This window comes from Apium graveolens, chromosome 7 (assembly GCF_009905375.1).
Source record: "Apium graveolens cultivar Ventura chromosome 7, ASM990537v1, whole genome shotgun sequence".
In the NCBI taxonomy this organism is placed as follows: domain Eukaryota; kingdom Viridiplantae; phylum Streptophyta; class Magnoliopsida; order Apiales; family Apiaceae; genus Apium; species Apium graveolens.
The window spans coordinates 173193552-173203599 of NC_133653.1; positions in this window are offsets into that span (position 1 = coordinate 173193552).

Sequence of the window (10048 nt, forward strand, 5' to 3'; positions counted from 1 at the left end):
GTGTATATATCTGAGGAGTTCAATATTCAATTGGACATTAGTAACTAAAGTATAGTGCACAATCGAGTGCTCGTTTAGAAAAGGAATCCATTTTTCAAAATCACCTATTTTAACTGGATTACGTTCTATAACCAAGACATAATTTATTTTTAGTATCTTAATATTATCCTCCATTTTAATTAAAAAATGAGAATAAAATTTTGATCGTAAAATAAATTAATCATGCACGAAAATTAAAACAGATAAATTAAGTCCAATACACAAATTAACAAGGAACAAAATATTCAAAATAAACCCTAAAGAGCAAATAAAGAGAATGACCAATTAAAACCAAATACAACTTAACCAAACGGGGCCTTAAGTCCAAGAAAACCACAGTTTTGGATCTCAAATAGTACTTGGTGAAATTCAGAGAGATCACTATCAAAACGTAGTCCTTGTTATGGGCTTCAAGAATCTCTAAACTTTATAAATTTTGGCAGATTTTTGGTAGGGTTCTAGTAGATTAAAAATTATAAAGACCTTTTCTCTCTTGCGAGTAAAAATCTGTGTGTATATACTAATAATGAAAAAAGAAATAGAGGGCTTATATATATACAGAGACAACAAGAAAATTTTCCTAATGCCTTACTTGCGACTACAGGGAGGACAGGTCGTAAGTGAGCAAGCTATGTCTTTACTAGCGGCTACAAGTGAAGGGGGTGTTATGTACTTAGAAAAATGTCCAAGTTTCTAACTTGCGACTACATCCTATTTTAGTAGTTACTTGTGAATCTAGCATTTGCAGTACTTAGAAAAATGTCCAAGTTTCTAACTTCCGACTACAAGGGTGGTGTAGTCTGCCTTAGAGATTTTCTAAGTTGCGACTTGAACCCTGTAGAGGCTAACTTGCGACTACAGGGTGTTGAATCTGCCTTAGAAAATCTAAATTGTGACTAAAACACCGGTAATACAGCAAACACTTGACTCATTTGAACATCCACAAAATTTGGTTGGATTTTATCATGATTAATATTTTCATAAATGAAAACATTTAATAAATCCAAAATAAATAATGTGCTTCTGTTATACCAATTTGTGGTTTTTTTTAAATATGAATTTACTTTAAATTCATTAAATTGATAATAAACAAATTTACTTTATTCATATAATTATTATCATTAACTTGATAATTTTATATTATTCTATAAATTAACTTTAATGAACTCCTCTAAATATTGAATTATTTAAAGTCCACTAAAATTAATAAATCACAACCTTGATTATTAAGATTGAAACTTTTATCATTGAATTGATAATTTCTCAATCTTATTAAATCAAAATTATGCTGCATTATTTTGCTTATAGCTTAACAAATTATGATTAAACTATTTTCAAACAATTTATAAATATAAGTGTGCTAAAATATTTATCAATGCAAGCACACAAATATTTGAAATACTAGAAATGAATAATGGAAAATAAATTCACATGTCATTAAAATATTGAAATTAAATAACAAGTGAATTTATCCAAGGTAAATTGTAATTACTGACTTCTAATTTATTAATTAGAAATATTTAACATCCCAAGTTCACTAACCAACTTAGAGAAAGTGTTTTCATCAAGTGGTTTTGTGAAGTTGTCTGTAATTTGATCCTCTGTGAGTACAAAATGTAATTCCACAGTGCCATTGGTGACATGCTCTCTGATAAAGTGATACCTGATATCAATATGCTTTGTCCTTGAGTGTTGAACTGGGTTGTTGGAGATTGCTATAGCAATAGTATTTTCACAGAATATTGGAAACTTTGACATTAACAGACCATAATCCCGGAGTTAGTTCCTCATCCACAAGATTTGAGCACAATAACTTCCAGCAACTATGTATTCAGCGTCAGCAGTTGATGTGGATACTGAGTGCTGCTTCTTGCTATGTCAGGATACCAACCTTCTTCCACGAAACTGACAGCTTTCTGAAGAAATTTTACGATCAATCTTTCAACCTGCAAAATCTGAATCTGTATAGCCAACTAGGTTAAAACCTGTACCTTTAGGGTACCAAATACCAAGATTTGGAGTCCCTTTATAATACCCAAAAATCCTTTTAAAAGCTATAAGATGAGACACTTTAGGATCAACTTGAAATCTAGCACATAAGCATGTTGCAAACATAATATTTGGCCTACTTGCTGTAAGATATAGTAATGGGCCTATCATATCTCTATAGCTTGTGATGTCAACTTTCTTTCCAGTTTTATCCTGATCAAGTTTAGAGGCAGTTGGCATTGGAGTCTTTGCTGGAGTTGATCTTCCAGATTGTACTTCTTGAGAAGTTCTCTAATGTACTTGGATTGACAAATGAATATACCATCTTTTCTTTGACTTACTTGTAATCCAAGAAACTAATTCAACTCTCCCACCATTCTCATTTCATACTTATTCTGCATTAGCTTAGAAAATTTCTTGCAAAGATCATCATTAATAGATCCAAATATAATGTCATCAACATATGCTTGAAGTAATATCATATTAGATTTATGCAATTTATGAAACATAGTTTTATCTACAACATCTCTAGTAAAACCATTTTCAAGTAAAAATTCTGAGAGAGTGTCATACCATGTCCTTGGAGATTGCTTGAGTCCATAGAGAGCTTTGAAAAGAAATTATACAAAGTCTGCAAGATTTAGATCTTCAAAACCTGGGGGTTGTTCCACATACACTTCTTCTTCTATCTCCTCATTGAGGAATGCACTCTTCACATCCATTTGATAAACTTTGAAGTCTGAATGTGCTGCGAATGCAAGAAACATCCTGATTGTCTCAAGCCTAGATACTGGTGTATAGGTTTCATCATAATATATACCCTTTTCTTAATAGTAACCTTTAGCTACCAGTCTGGCCTTGTTTCCCATTACAATGCCATATTCATCTAACTTGTTTCTGAATACCCACTTGGTGCTAATTACTGACTTGTCTTTTGGTTGGGCTACCAGCTTCTATACCTTCTGCCTCTCAAACTGATTGAGTTCTTCTTGCATAGAAATAACCCAATCTGGATCTTCAAGTTCCTCATACACTTTCTTTGATTCCATTTCTGAGAGAAACCCTAAAAAGTGACATTCATCTTGTGTGGCATGTTTAGTTCTCACTCCTGTGTCAGGATCACCAATGATTAGTTCAAAGGGATGGTCTCTGTTCTAAACTCTTTGTCTAGGAAGATAAGATCTTGATTTTTCCCCTTGTTCACCATGATGTTGAGTGTGAACTGTAGATCTTCTTCCTGCTCCTCCTGAGTTGCTGCCACCATGATTTGATGATTCTGATCTTTGAGTAGTAGTTATTGAAGGGGTTCCTGTATAATTATCATAACCACCATTTCCACCATTACCACCACTTGATTCAGGATCATCATTGCCATGTACTATAGGTATAACACGAGCAATCTTAGGTTCTTCTTATCCAAAGGATCATCGGAATTTTTTTTAAATTCTAGAGATTCAAAATCCTTTTCTCTTTACAGGCTTGCTAACTTGGTATCGTCGAACGTTACATTAAGGCTTTCAATCACCTTCTGATCAGCAATCACATAAACCCTGTAAGCTTTAGATTCCATTGTGTAGCCAAGAAATATTCCTTCTTCTACCTTAGCTTCAAACTTTCCCAGATGCTTATTTCTTTCCTTCAGCATAAAGCATTTAGCCCCGAACACGTGAAAGTATTTCAGTGTTGGTCTCTTGTCAGCCATAATCTCATAAGGAGTTTTGTCATGATCTTTATTAATCAGGGTAAGATTTTGAGTGTAACATGTTGTGTTAACAGATTCAGCTAGAATTAGGTAGGAAGTCTTGATTCATTTAGCATAGTCCTTGTTGCTTCAACTAAGGTAGATTCTTCCTTTCTACTACTTCATTTTGTTGTGGAGTTCTTGGTACTGAATACTATGTCGAAATACCTTTCTCTGTACAGAATTCCTTTAGAAATGCATTCTTGAACTATGTTCCATTGTCTGATCTGATCTGTCTGACAACTAGTTTCGCTTCCATCTCAATCTTTTTTATGTGATCAACTATCATTTGTGGTGCTTCATCCTTTAATTGTAAGAACAACACCCATGTGTACTTGAAGTAATCATCGACTATCACTAAAGTATATCTTTTCCTTGATAATGACAACACATTCACTAGACCGAATAAATCCATATGAATTAACTAGAAGAGGTTCAATTATGCTTATCATTTCCTTGCTTCTGTGTGATGCTTTCTTCGACTTCCCCTTTTCATAAGCTTTACAAAATCCTTCTTGAAAGATTTCCATTTATGGTAAACCTCTCACCCGATTCCCTCTTTACCAAAGAGTTCATTATTTTGAAATTCAAGTGCAAAAGCTTCTTGTGCCATAACCATATTTGTTCTGATGAAGCTTTGCTGTAGAAACACCTCATTACTCCATCACAGGTAGGACTTCAAGTCAGCTACCAATAGATTACCTTTTCTCACTCCCTGTAAAGCAAGCTTCTCATCTTTCCTGTGAGTGATCAAACACCTTTCTGATCTGATGTCAACATTGTATCCTTTATCACAAAACTGACTAACGCTCAGAAGATTATGCTTTAATCCTTCTACAAGAGAGATGTTTTCAGTGATGACATTCCAAATTTCCTAACTACCATATCCCTTAGTAAATCCTTTGCTGTCATCTCCACAGGTAACTATCATGCCAACTTTCTCAACCACACCTCTGAGCATGGACTTTTCTCCTGTCATATTTCTAGAACACCGGGTGTCCGGAATCCACATGATCTTTTCCTTTAGAAACTTACCCTGCAAACACAGATTGATTAAGAAGACTTTGGTACCCAAGTTTTCTTAGGTCCTGAAGTTTAGGGGTACAAACATAATCAAAAAATGAAACCTTAATAGGCTTAGCTTTCACTTTGACTGACTCATTCTCAGTGTTAGTCTCAACAGAGTTGTCAGACTTAGAGACAAGAGGTATGACAATCTTTTCTTGTTTGTGCTCATTACTCATGCTTGTCTTAGTGTCAGTGCAATTTCTAGCAGTTGCATGAAAAACTTTAAAGTACTCAAACATGGTAACAGATGCACATGGCATACAACCACCTATGCCACAAGGCTCATGAAAACTAGAAATGTTAAGCATGGAAGGCACACTATAAGATGTTGTTAGGTCCCAATATGTTTGTAGAAGGGGGGGTTGAATATAAACAGTACCAAATAATCGAATTAAATGCGGAATAAAAAATGTGAAACAAAATTCAAGTTAAATAAAAATATTATTAAACTTGAAAGGTGTTACAACAACTGTATCAATTACAAGGAATTAATCTCAAATTAATTATCACAAATCTAGAATAAATTCGACATGAACTTTTTCTATTTTTGTAATAAAAAGATTCAAATGCTAAACGCAATTTGAGATTAAGTTCTAGGGATTTTGATCCGCTAGATTGTTACACAAGAACAAGATAATGATTTCTAGTGGTTTGGATTTAACTTTACTAGCTAGAAATTGTGATCTTGAATTTAGCAGATGAAAAATGGAATGTTTCAGAGGCGGCTGCTTTTGCTTTCTGTGTTCTTGTTTTGTGTTCTGTGTTGGATAATGTGAATGAATGTTTCTGCTTCTTTTAATCAAATCAGCCGAATGAAATGAACTGGAATGACAATCCCATAGCTGGTAGGACTTTCGGTGAGACTATCCTTTGAACTAGCAAGACAATCTCAACAGCTAGCAAGACTTTCGGTATGACAATCAAATGAACTAGCAAGACTATCAGAATGAACTAGCAAGACTATCAGAATGAACTAGCAAGACAATCCTCCTCCCAGTGTAACTTTCGGTGAGACTATTGAAAATGGCCTGGCATGACAATCGGTATGACAATCCTGATTGTCATGCTAGTTCATTTTCAATTGTCTTGCTGATTTAATGCAGATTTTAATCCAATTAAAATTCTAAAAAACCTTAATATTATTTCAGAATTAATTAATCAATTAATTCAATTAATCAATAAATTAATCTTTTCAGATATAATTTATTTTCTTAATTAAATTATATGACTTAATTAATTAATAGAGAATTAATACTAATCTTGAGCAGCAACCATTCTTCTGAAAATCACTGTCAATTATGAATCAATTCCACCACTTCAATGTTGACACTCGATGTACTGTCTGGTTCATGAGTGACTAACTTCCGTGACGTTTCTTCATGTCTTGACCTTGATACTCTTGATTTTCTTCAAACTAAATCCTTGTAATTAATTATACTCTGACGAGATCTCTGTCACTTGATTAAATCCACAATCTTGATTTATATCACTGAGGCATGATCAATTTCTTGAACTTCTTCCAGTGAATTAATTCCTCAAGTCTGTAGATGAACCTTGTTCCTGAATCCTTTGACATATATAACTTTGCGAGATCTCTTTGACGGTAGATCCACTATTTACTTATTACATTCTTATTTGAGTTGAGTTGAATCCTCGAATATACAAATAGGCTATGACATATGACTTACAATCTCCCCCTATTTGTTTGTTAGACAATAACACACAAATACCTAGAGGATAACTCAACTAACAAATAAGAAAAAGATATAAAAAGAAATGCAAAGTAAATAGTAGAAAAGTTTTGGACTAGATTTAACATTTTCCAGATTCCAAGTAGATGTTCCTCTAGACTGAACATATCTTTAAGTAGTTCCATCTTCATTTGTACAACCACATTTCCTGTTGAGAAACCCATATCTCTCTTGCTTCTCCCCCTATGAGAATCAACTGATTAAAGAAGATCACCTTCGTTTACCACCTCTCCCGTACAATAGGATCCGCAGATAAAAACCAATGGTACTCCCTTTTAAAAACAGCTTCTTCCCTTACTAGAAAATCACCTTGTGTTTACCACCTCTCCCGTACAATAGGATCCGTAGTTACAAACAACAATGGTGTGGTGTAGTGTACATATGTAGGATCTTTTTCTTCCTCCCTGCTATTTCTCCCTCTTAGTTGAGGAATCCTCCAAACTATTACTTAAGCTTTTATCTCCCCCTTAAAGAAGGAATGTATGCCGTCGTCTGAAGGAGTTCTCATATTTCACTTGGCTGGAAAAGAAATAACAAGTAGTTTCTCTTTCTTCCTCACTGTGAGTGTGTGATTCTGTTTAAGTGTACCTCACATGTGTTTCACTTCTCTCCACTCGTGTTTACACTCATTCTCACAAGTGTATCACTCTTCTCTCATAGCTCCATAATCCAGCTGTACCTGTAAGGAAAATCACCTTAGCCATCCTTAAGGAGGTCACAGGTGGTGCAATGGGAGTTCGCAAATCCCCATCCTTATTAAACTCGTCAGATGAATCTGAGTCATAATCTACAAGTTGCTAGTTTTCCCTTTTAGGGTTCCAGATTTGAATTCTGGGAAGGTAAACAATGATCCAACGAATTTAGCATAAAGATCAAAGTTCCCTTCTAATGTCTGTGAAGACATTTCCTTGTGACTCATCAGGTAATATCTGAATCATTGTCAACAAGTTGCCGATCTGCATCTATGTCAGATCCACTATCCGCAGATGCATCCAGGGGATTTAAGCCTGGGGAGGTAGACACTGACCACTGACATATGGCTTTTGGATCAGTATCCTCTCCTAACACCTGTAAAGGCAATTGGTCCATTAACGAACCTTAAACAATCGAATCTGACCTTAAAATGGTCGAAACTCTTATTTCCGTCAACTCATCCTTTGTGTGTGTAACCTCTCCTTGTGCATCAAGAATTGTTTATGTTTGAAGTGGTGACACTACATTGGATGCCTTGGCTGACAGGCAAAATTCAATAGACGCACCCTGTTGAGAGAATGAATCTAGTAACTGTTTTTGTGCCTTTTCAGCCATTACATCTTTTTGAGAAGATGTATGGGGGCTAGCAGTTGTCTCGGTTTAAATACTACTCATCTATGTAGGAGACAGAGCTACTGGGTTGACTACAGAACCTTCCTTATGTGGTGCACTAAGGCACTATCTCCCTCACGCTCATTCATACTACATTTAGTGGTAAGAGAGTGTTGGTTGGTTCTGTTTCTATATTTGTCTTTACAATCTGGATAGATGTTGTGGGTTTTCAACCTCATGACTGTCAACGAAAGAAAGTCATTGGAGACTGAACCTGTAACACAGAATATATGGCACTATAGAGATAAAATGTATTTAAGATGTGTAATGAATGAAAATTATACATTTAATCTTTTGAGAGTAATGATGTACAATAGTGATTTCAAAGGATTTTACATGAAATAAGAAATCACTAATGTAGAAAGAAGTTTGATTTTGTTTTTTTTAATATGAATGAGTTTTTGATAAAACATTGATCACTTAGGGTAAAGTCTAAGTAATTCTCATTCATGTCAAAAGCTTATAAATATCTGCAACATAATGTTAACAACATATCATTGACCGATACTTGTCAAGTACTTTAGATACTAATTGTTATGTTGCATAAACAATATATCACTGCACATATAAAATAATATGATTGTGCCTAATGATAAGAGAGTTAAAAATATGACGACTCTACTAGTTCATATTAAACAATAACTTCAGTTAGAGTGCCATACCATGTTCTTGACGATTGCTTGAGTAGTACACTAGTTCATACCAACCTGAAGTGAGATTATGAAGAAGAGATTGCATAGTCCAATAGATCTGCAGCTGCAAAGTCCATGAACTGTGGTGCATTGACTTCCTCTTTTGACTCACCAACCAGGAGTACACTTGTACACATCTTACTAGAGTCCAATTCCAAGTGTAATGTGCAGCAGGTGCCTGATATATCGTAATATTCTCAAGTCTCGTCACTGGTGCTATATGTTAGATGATGCTTCCTGATAATAACCTAGCACACTATACAAAATTTTCAATGATAACATTCCCAGCTTACAAACAGCCATATCCCTCGGATAAACTTTTGCTGTTATCTCCAAAGGTAATCAGTGGGCCAGCTTTCTCAATCCATATTTGATAGCAGGGCTCTATCTCCGGTCATATATCTTGATGATCCACTATCAAGAATCCACACTACCGGTTACACCTGTTTAATACCCTGCAACACAAATGGATTAACCCTTCTTCGGAACCCAAACTTGGTTGGGCCCGGCATACTTGTAGAACTGTCCTTTGTCAGGAAAAACAACATTTTTAATTTTAATTGTCTCAACTTTCTCAATGACTGAACATTTGACCTTGTAAACAGCCTTAACAAATTTCTGTTTAAGCTTAGGCACAAATGTCTCCTTTCTAGCCTTAGAAGGACTGGCAGTCTTAGACCTATCATGCTTCTTGTTATTCACATGCTGACGAGGAGTAGTCTTATCATTAGAAACATGCTTACCATTAAAATAAGCATACATCATATTAAAAGCACAAGACATACAATTAGAAACACCATATGCTTTATGAGAGTGGTTAACAGCAGGCAATTTATGCATGGTAGACATGGCATTTTTGTTATCCAACTCATGTGTGTCTGAGTTAGTCTCAGTTGCTTTCACAACTTTGACTGGAACTTTCGACACACTTGACTTGGAAACAACCTTCTCATTAGCATGATCTTCAGCACGTATTTCTTCCTGAATAACAGAAGAGGTCGCATCAAATGGTTCAGCAATTGATGATTTATAGAGGGGTTCATCAACACACTTAAGCACATGTGGTACTTCCCTCCCTTTAGCACAGACACGAGGAGGGGAGTTTATGCCTAATTCTCCAATAGCAATATTGTAATCATAACCTATTCCAGATGTTTGATTAACAGATTGCTTACTGTAGAACTCTTTAGCCTTCGAACAAGAATTGAAGTAGGCTCTAACCTTAGTCTCAAGACCGGTGATCTTGTCTTTGAGAATAGTTTCGAGTTTTCTATAACAGTCAACTCTATTCTCTAGAAAAGATACTTGTTCTTTTAATTTGTCTTCATTAATGTGCACAAGTCTTAATTCATTGACCTCTTTCTCAAGGTCTGTGATCTGTAAACTTAACAGTTCATTATCAC